Below are 10,973 nucleotides of genomic sequence, written 5' to 3'. Positions count from 1 at the left end.
ATATTAATTTTAAAATATATAAACAATTTGTAAGATTGTAATGTTTAATGATAATTCATAAAATTACATATGTAAGTTACAGTTTCACAATACAAAATTTTGACAAAATTTTAATAATCTGTAAGAATTTAGGTAATATTTCTAAAGTTTAGCATTATTCAAAATTTGTCGATCTTTTGTTCCTTCAATACACAGCCGTAACATTATGCATGCATATATAATCATATTCGTTTCTATAAGCATCCTTGTGTCCGCAGTTAACGCATCATAAAACTGTCCACGCACAGCAGAGAATTCATCCGTTTGCGCCGGATTCAACTCTTTTCTATCTACTTCGCGTCCGGCCGCGTCGTCGCCTTGGTCGTTGCAAAGGGAAAGAATCGTATGGAAAAGCGAAAAGTGAATATCGGGATGTGTGATTCGGTAAAGCCCAAGCGCAACGGCGGCGACGGAGTTGCATTACCATTTTGGCTGTTAGCCAAACCTAACTCTCCGAACTCTGGGAATCTCCGATAAAAGATAAGCCCTCGCCTCCTCTGCTCGCGGTTAGATTCAGATGGCACACCCGGTAGATAAACACACCCGGGGGAAGCCAGCTCCATCCCGCTCCTTCAACCCTCCCGTCGACTTCTCTCCCCGGCTGCTGGGACCGCGTCGGGAGGATTTCCATGAGATTTACAAGCCGAAATTTCCTTATCGCAATCAACCGGCTATATGTTTCTTCTGGCGGTCCTAAGAAATCGAAAGGAAGCGAGTTATTAATCTTGCGGTAATATCGCCCGTTAAATTTCGCCGAGCTTATTTTCTCAGGTTTTTTTCTCAACGTATCATCAGTATAATTCGTGCGCATTGAAAGTACCGTTCAGTGAAATCAAAAGCTCATAAAGAAATTTCTTAGTCAAATAATGCATTGAGATATTTCTAAAACGTATTAAGTTTTATAGACAAGAATTATTTACTTACAAATTATTGCAATATTTTAAATTCATTAAATGTATCAATACTTTCGATAACGTTATAATACTAAATAATTCACTAAATAATTATGCGTAATTCTTAATTTATTTTTTTTAATATTGTGTTTGTATGTTCTTTCTTGAAAACTTAAAAGTTATCAACGTTTTATCAATATAATGGACTATGTCCAACATTTTTCTTATCTTCCGGTAAATGCTTCCAAAAGTTTTATCGATTTCTTACATCAGATTGAGTGAAACGGATGGTGGAACGGACATCTACGTTGTCATTACCACATTTATTTTTCACAAGCGAAACTTTGCGTCATCTTATTTTTTCTCAACGAGACGATGACAATTTTCGTATACGATGTTTTTCGTACATGAAGTTTTTCGTACATCCAATCAATGTCTAGTAGTATCGTATATATCTTCTGTCTATCCGTAAGATTATGATTAATGATGATGACGAGGGTTGCATACGGGGCGTAAGAAGCGTAAATAAGGACATGGATTGTAGTGTGTGTAAATGAACGATTGGATCTGCTGATATCAATGACAGCAAGTATTCTCAAAACATTGTAATACGATAAATCAGAAAGAATAAATGTTTACACAATCAGACACGTCTATATACACAAAATGTTATAGAATCAATGAATGTCTTTTTTAAAATCGCTGTTTGTATGTTTGCAAAGGATATTTTTTGTAGAAATATTATAAAAAATATTATCATTTATTAAAGCAATTTTTAATTATCTAAACTTTAAGCTAGAAAATTCTATTCAAAAAAAATATATTTTTTTGTAAACTAATAATTAACTATATAAAATACAATTCCGTTATTTAATTTTTCTCATAAAGATTAATCTATTAATCTAAAACGCATTTGCTTTTTATGCTTTTAATTTATAATTAATATCTATTAGACATATCAGCAATATAATTTTTTCATACAAACATTACATATTTTAGATATATTATAGCTCTTTATTAAATTGTTTTTGCATATAAAAATTAACGCAGTATTATTAAATATATAAATCAAATTACATTTTTAAAGCATTTATTTTTAAGAAATAAATGGTCCGCATGTGCATGCGGAATATTTTCTATATAATATCTATCCGAGAACCAAAAATATATCTACTACAAGAATACGTTGCATTCTTATATCTCGTCCTCAACCCTTTCTTCTTTTTTCGTAGAAATTCGCGTCATATCTTTTCCCTGTCGTATAATGGAGCATATCGCTCGACAACCAAATTTTTCTTCGGCATTCTTTTGGATATATTTGTATTCTTCCGAGAATTCTGTCATTTTCCAAAATTAAAAAATTTCACAAAATATATTAGAGAATTGAGATGTTGTAATAATCATTATTTGTAATATAGGTATTTCGACGATAATGTTTCTGAAAGCGTCTAAGTATTTCATTCGAGTTATAACGTCCATCAATAGTTCATGTTTAGTTTAGTTATAACCTGCATCTGAGTTATTGTTCAATGTAGTTGCAGTATTCATGAATAATTTTAGCCTTTCTCTATGTTAGATTATTACTCTATGGGACCTTTGCCTTCCATTATCTATCATTTGGTTATTCCACTTTACATTGATTCACAAAAGACAACGAATCTATAATATCATATATTTGTCTATAATTTTTATTAATAGGACATACATCCAGACACATATTATTTGAGATACAATTTTCATAATTTACCTCAAAATAATGACTCTGATCAAAGCATAGGCAATCGCGGAAGCGCGATCGCGAATACGAGAATCCCGCGATGCGATGACATTTACAATCAGTCATCAGGTCATCACTGTTCGTCGCGTTGCGTGAGTCGCACGCCTCACATGATCGATCAGCTGTGCGCTAGCACGCGCGTAGTATCCGCGATCCACGACAACACGCGCGAGCAACTGCTCATTCATAAAGCGAACGCGGTCACGTTTGTTTTACAGACAGCGATAACTCTGTGGAAATTCAATCCAGAGATGCGCGACAAAGATAAATCTTTAGGGCTCGCGATAAAGTATTTTTTCATATAGATGTGGTTATTAAAATTTTTTGTCTATTAAAAGAAGAAAATGATATTCAAATTCGATGACAATTATATATGATTGTTTGATTAAAATTTCTTTAATGGGATTAATTGATTAACTTGAAGTTGATCCTTGAATCAATGAAGAAGAATAAATTTTTGAGAAGAGAAACGTTTCAGTCGATATATGAGAAGTGTTTCACGTCATAATTTAATATTTTAATTAGTAAATCTAATTAATATTTACTTAATAAATCTTATTTTAGAAAAATTAATAGTAATATTTATTATCTTAGATATGTGATATTTGTTTTATAATTTTTGCATATAAGAACGTAAATATAAAATTTATATTTAACAAATACAGCCACTTAGAATCTCACTCACTACTAAATTCCTAAACATTTGATACATTCAAACGTATATATATACACACATATATATATATATATATGTATTTTTTTATCTTAAATTTTTCATGTTATAATAAAACTGTAAATGTATATATTATATCGTATACGTCGTTTTATCATAAATTACTTCAATGAATTCCAGCACAGAAAGAATAAATGTTTACACAATCAGACACGTCTATATACACAAAATGTTATAGAATCAATGAATGTCTTTTTTAAAATCGCTGTTTGTATGTTTGCAAAGGATATTTTTTGTAGAAATATTATAAAAAATATTATCATTTATTAAAGCAATTTTTAATTATCTAAACTTTAAGCTAGAAAATTCTATTCAAAAAAAATATATTTTTTTGTAAACTAATAATTAACTATATAAAATACAATTCCGTTATTTAATTTTTCTCATAAAGATTAATCTATTAATCTAAAACGCATTTGCTTTTTATGCTTTTAATTTATAATTAATATCTATTAGACATATCAGCAATATAATTTTTTCATACAAACATTACATATTTTAGATATATTATAGCTCTTTATTAAATTGTTTTTGCATATAAAAATTAACGCAGTATTATTAAATATATAAATCAAATTACATTTTTAAAGCATTTATTTTTAAGAAATAAATGGTCCGCATGTGCATGCGGAATATTTTCTATATAATATCTATCCGAGAACCAAAAATATATCTACTACAAGAATACGTTGCATTCTTATATCTCGTCCTCAACCCTTTCTTCTTTTTTCGTAGAAATTCGCGTCATATCTTTTCCCTGTCGTATAATGGAGCATATCGCTCGACAACCAAATTTTTCTTCGGCATTCTTTTGGATATATTTGTATTCTTCCGAGAATTCTGTCATTTTCCAAAATTAAAAAATTTCACAAAATATATTAGAGAATTGAGATGTTGTAATAATCATTATTTGTAATATAGGTATTTCGACGATAATGTTTCTGAAAGCGTCTAAGTATTTCATTCGAGTTATAACGTCCATCAATAGTTCATGTTTAGTTTAGTTATAACCTGCATCTGAGTTATTGTTCAATGTAGTTGCAGTATTCATGAATAATTTTAGCCTTTCTCTATGTTAGATTATTACTCTATGGGACCTTTGCCTTCCATTATCTATCATTTGGTTATTCCACTTTACATTGATTCACAAAAGACAACGAATCTATAATATCATATATTTGTCTATAATTTTTATTAATAGGACATACATCCAGACACATATTATTTGAGATACAATTTTCATAATTTACCTCAAAATAATGACTCTGATCAAAGCATAGGCAATCGCGGAAGCGCGATCGCGAATACGAGAATCCCGCGATGCGATGACATTTACAATCAGTCATCAGGTCATCACTGTTCGTCGCGTTGCGTGAGTCGCACGCCTCACATGATCGATCAGCTGTGCGCTAGCACGCGCGTAGTATCCGCGATCCACGACAACACGCGCGAGCAACTGCTCATTCATAAAGCGAACGCGGTCACGTTTGTTTTACAGACAGCGATAACTCTGTGGAAATTCAATCCAGAGATGCGCGACAAAGATAAATCTTTAGGGCTCGCGATAAAGTATTTTTTCATATAGATGTGGTTATTAAAATTTTTTGTCTATTAAAAGAAGAAAATGATATTCAAATTCGATGACAATTATATATGATTGTTTGATTAAAATTTCTTTAATGGGATTAATTGATTAACTTGAAGTTGATCCTTGAATCAATGAAGAAGAATAAATTTTTGAGAAGAGAAACGTTTCAGTCGATATATGAGAAGTGTTTCACGTCATAATTTAATATTTTAATTAGTAAATCTAATTAATATTTACTTAATAAATCTTATTTTAGAAAAATTAATAGTAATATTTATTATCTTAGATATGTGATATTTGTTTTATAATTTTTGCATATAAGAACGTAAATATAAAATTTATATTTAACAAATACAGCCACTTAGAATCTCACTCACTACTAAATTCCTAAACATTTGATACATTCAAATATCGACTTAATATGTCTTTTGTACAAGTAAAAAAAAATATCGAGCAATTAATTTTACAAGTAACAAATACTATCTTAAATTAATTATAAATCGCTTACCCCTTAAGATTGCTCTGTCGTCTGATGCTTATTTTATTGCACTTACACGACTCGCAAAGCACACTTTGATACTCTTATAAGTTTTTAATTGTTAATTATAATAAATGTAGAAAATAATCACAAATAAATGTACAAAATAATCTCGAGAAATAATCTGATGATACCTTCTCGCTCTAGTCTCGCAGCACGAATAACAACAGGACGACCGCGTGTTGACAATAATACACTGCGAAGAGTCGGACATAGTGTGACAGCTAATTCGCGCGCGCCTTGCCGTCCCAAAATATATTTAACATTTTATAATTTCAATTCACATTTTAAATAAATACGTAGATACATACATACGTATATATATACACACACATATATATATATATATGTATTTTTTTATCTTAAATTTTTCATGTTATAATAAAACTGTAAATGTATATATTATATCGTATACGTCGTTTTATCATAAATTACTTCAATGAATTCCAGCATCAGATAGAAAGTATCATTTTTTTTCCAAGAGTTTCAAAAAGCGAATGTTGTTATATCAGTCACGTAGATCTATAAGCCAACATCAAATAGTAGATTTGAATAGCGACAGTCAGGAAATGAATGCCACGTGATCCTTTTATCGGCATTTCCATTGTTACGAATCTCGTTCGTTGGATTTGCACAGTTGCATTTACATTTAAACAGACATTATGGTATTTTTCGTGCATTTCTGGTTGATATCTCTTTTTATAGAATCATTTTTTATTTTTTGTAAGTGTAACTTTTATAATTATATCACGAAAAATTTTTAATATTTACATTGACGAAACATTTTAGAAATAACCATTCACACGCACATACAATTTCTCTCTTATATAATATTTTAAAAAATATTACATAGAAAAAGACGATAAATATCTTTCCCTCTTTCTCTCTCGTATACATTTTTATCATAAATATTAAACGCTTAAAAATAACATACTTCATGTGCAAGTTACATGTAATTATATCTGTAAAAGCCTAATAAAAAATTTTTTGGGTGACCTCTTTTTCTCTCTAACATAGCACGTAAAGAAAATTTATAAAAAACTTTCTTAAATCAAATAAAATTTACAATTATAAGTTTTAAATGTATTAATAATTTTTCAACGCCGAAGAAATTATCATATAAGGAAGTGCAAGATATGTCAGCATATATTAAGAATACTCTTTGATTATTACTTGGCTCGCTCGTGCCACGAAGAAGGGCTTCTTATTATAAGAAAACTGGATAAAAGCATCATATTCGAGAATTTAAATAAGTGTTATACCTCTATAATGGAAATCTCGCTTAAACGTACGGAAGCATTTCATGTTCTTCAGAGGAAACTGGCACTATTTGAGGTCCGTAACGAGCCTTGGCAGCAGAATTGCCACGATCACAATGCAAAGGCGAAATCATACGGGGAAAGTCCCTTTATCGAAGCTATATAGAAGGCGTTTCAGCACATTAAGGCAACCCGCACCGTTTTATCACTTTCAATTTATTCTTCTTTTCTCCCCTCAACGATTTCACGAAAGCGATGTGGAGTCTCGAACCATTACTATCTGCTCATAATGGCAGATAAATGGTAATGGATAAATGGTTGTTGATAGGACTGAAAAAAAAACTATATGATAGATTTTTTGGAATAAAACCTGGTTCTTAAAATTTCTACTCAATTTAATTTCTTTTTCTTTTCGTAGGATTTTAAATAATATATATCACTACATAAAATAAAATATATAACTACATACACGTACAAAAATAATAATTCTCTCGTTTCTTAAAACTTCTGGAATATGATATTTCTACGTTTTGGAACACACGACTCATCATATTAATATATAATAATATATTACATTAATATATGATAATTTATTTTTATATGTATTAATTTTTATATATATTTTATTTTTTCGCAAATATTTCTTAACAACTACTTTTTAAAATTTTAACGAATAAGATAAAAATGTGTTATTATTATAATGTATTCAATTATGATAACGTATATATGATATACATATTTAATTAGAAATTTATATTTGTGCACATTTTATCTCTTGTATCGAGAGATGTTTTTCGTTTTATCGGAAACATTCTTTATATGTGTGAAATTTGAATGAGATATAGATTCCAATATTTAATTGTTTTTTTTTTTCAAATAGATTTGATTTGCAAATACAGACACCTGATAGGCTTGCAAACGTTCAAAGCATAGTATAAAAAATATTCTTCTCAATTCGGTGGAGTAGTTGCATCTTGTCAGTGATTGATTTCCACCAAGTCATTTATTTAATAAATTAAATTAGATGTGACGACAAAATCAATCATAAGTCTGCCGTTAATGTGATCAATTTTATAACATCAAAAGAATTAAAATACAGTAATCCATCAAAATGTCGTATGTATATGCCGTATATAATACCAAATATATTTAATAATAAAAATGTAATTATATTCTACGTATTATAAATAAATTGATTGCATTGATGCAAGATTAATTATACGAAGTATAATTAATTTTATATTGCAAAGCAATTAAAGTTACTAATATCCATTCTTGTGAAATATGAATTTAATTTACCATTCCAAATACATTGTATATAAAATATAAGGAAAATAAGATACAAAATAAAAACTCGACTACGTATGTTTGCTTCCAGACGTCATACCATCTAATCGCACCACAAAAGTGCTTTGCATATTCAATAACAAAAGTGAAAAAAAATCAGCTGGATAAAATTTGGTCAAATCGCCACTGCGACATAAATATGTCGCAAAGTGGCGAAGTTGAGAGTTCTATGCAACCACTTCACACCATTTTATAAAGTCTATATGAGAGTTTGCTTAAAGGGGCCGTTTTACCTTATTACTCCAATGTCGCGCGATTCTCTGTCTGCGACGAAAAGTCTTTCATTCGCCTCACGACGTTAGAATGGCTGTACTAGTTTTGTTACCGTCGTAAGATTAACGAGATCTCGCGCTCAAGAAAGGTCTGTTTGTCTGCTACACACGGAGCTGATAGCGGTGTAACGAGATGTGCTCGCCACACTGTGCACGTAAGATTGAGCTTTCACGAGATGGGAGAATAGGGAGTCGCGTGGTAACTGTGGATAGAGGTGGATTGTCAGTCCAGTCTGTAAATCGTAGAAATCGCGGTAGCTTAGGCTTTGATTGTTTTGTAAATACAAAAGCACATACTTTTTATAATATAGATATATTTTCAATGTTATGAATATCATTTTCAATCTTACGATTTAATATTTAAAAAGTGAAAAGAGATAAAATATGCACGCGCTCGTTTAGAATATAATTAATTATAAAGAGAAACAATTAAAAGATTAATAAGTAACTCTTATGTAAAACACAATTTTTTTTTTAATTTTGGACGTCTGCCTCTTATTAGCCCGCAAAATTAAAAAAAAAAGAAATTAACGGTTTAAATAAAACTGAATTATATTTAAGCATAAATTTCTAATTATTTTATAAATAGATACAAAAATACAAAAGATATAATATTTAATTATAATAGTCAAATATAACTCTCTCTCGAAGAATACATAACCATATTAGTAGAACATAGTAGTAGAACATATTAGTAGAATATCTAGTACGGAAATGTCCGAAATGTCGCTGCTTATTATACAGTTCTGTGTGCGCTAAACTTGCCACTTTAGAATACCACTATGTACTGTCTCTCCTAACTGTGAGAGAGACATCTGTTCTTTACCCTACTTTACCCTAATGGAGAGTATTTCGCACTACTGACCAGTATAAGTATTATACCAACGTAACGTCAATACTTCAGATCAATAAAGCTTGAAAGTTTTATTTAACGCCAATATTGCGATATTGCGAATTTGCTGTGCAAAAATAGTAAATATAAGGCAAATATTATATATCTTGTAATATTTATTTCACTAAAAAAATATATTGCAAAAATAAAAAAATTTGTAATGGTTTGGAATTTATCAATAATCAACGTTTATATTTTTAGCTAAAAATTTTACCACAAGTATTAACTAACTTTTTTATTAATAAATTATCGTCTTCTTTAAATTTTGTTTCTAATTTAATAATCAAATATATTTAACTTCTTTAAGTTATTATACATTGTTTAACAACTTTATGTCTTTCCAAGAATTAAACAAATTCTCTCTTTTCTCTCTCCACAATATTATACTTATTTATTTTCTTTTATAAACTTGTAAAATATAAAATAAACCAAAATTATTTACAAAAATAAACGGTATATATATTGTGTGAAAAAAGTATAGAAATAAATTTCTAATAATCGCATATGCTATATTTAATTAATATTGTGGATTTTTAAGAATTAGAATTCACGCTCAGAATTCGCATATGAACTAATATTTGTATACATTTCAATTTACTATGAAATAGTTAAAAAGTGATATTTAAAAATAAATATTATTAAACATTGCTTGCTTGATTTTATAAAGAAAATCTCAGTCATATTTCCTCACAATGTCGATATGTGACACCAAAGATTATTCTGAGAAAACTGCTACAAACTGCAAAATATCAACGATACAAATCGCAACGTTCTATTCTTTTATTTGAATTTTGTCACGTATGTTCCATCGGGATTATTCGCAGCTTGCATACGAAGATTTACCTTTCGATCTAAAATTCGTCGCATCTAGATATGTCTCTGGTCCAATGATGCAGTCCCGCATATGTGTGACGCTTTGGGGATCGGGAAAAGTGGATGAAGAAGAGAAAAAAAGTTAAAGAGAGAGAAAGAAAGAAGACCCACGTGTGGACGCTCGTGTGACACTGCTGTCGCGTATCGAGAAAAATTACCATATCATGCAAATCCGGGCTTGGACCGAAATACCTCCGGTTCGGAGCGTTGGTCCCCGGTTACGAGCACGGACGAAAGCTGATAGAGCGTAACGCATTTGTGCTGCCAACACGCAATTCCGGTCGGTCCGAAACAACAGTGACGAACCCGGGTTGCCGCCGTGCAGTAGATCGCTCAAAAAACGGTACGCCCGACGGGACACGGGGGCACGATCGGCTTTAATGGAGGCCGTACTCCACGTTCTGCGTCGACGATTTTTGCGTCAATATTGATATACGTCCGTTGAACGCGCAGTTTATAGCTACAAAAGCGGACTTGCGCTCGAACAGACCGCGTAATACAGGTCGCGTGGAAGATGTATAGATTATTCCCTTTAAAAAACATTTACTGCTAACAAAAACTATTAGACTTAAATTAAAATCCCTTAAAATTTGCATTAGATATTTTTTAATCCAAAAGAACTTATAATTTCAATAAGATTTAATTTATATTATAATAATAATCATGATGCAAATATATATCTTTTTTTTTAAATTATAGTTTGCTTGTTTTTATTAAAGTATTATTTGGAAATTTGAAACAAAAATTATTTTTTTCCGCACA

The 10,973-nt window shown here is 30.2% G+C and overlaps 1 long non-coding RNA gene across 1 annotated transcript; it reads right to left on the bottom strand.

Annotated features, from left to right (window-relative positions):
- Positions 1-4,306: 4,306 nt before the first annotated feature.
- On the bottom strand, positions 4,307-5,696 carry LOC115233863. The gene is made up of 3 exons (XR_003883849.1): positions 5,539-5,696; positions 4,693-4,952; positions 4,307-4,604 (listed from the first exon to the last, which is right to left on the bottom strand). It is a non-coding gene; the product is annotated as an uncharacterized LOC115233863 (long non-coding RNA).
- Between the last annotated feature and the right edge of the window lie 5,277 nt (positions 5,697-10,973).

The sequence above is a fragment of the Formica exsecta genome, unplaced genomic scaffold, assembly GCF_003651465.1.
Source record: "Formica exsecta isolate Colony F162 unplaced genomic scaffold, ASM365146v1 scaffold191, whole genome shotgun sequence".
Taxonomy (NCBI): Eukaryota; Metazoa; Arthropoda; class Insecta; order Hymenoptera; family Formicidae; genus Formica; species Formica exsecta.
This window is presented reverse-complemented; position numbering and strand designations above follow the sequence as displayed.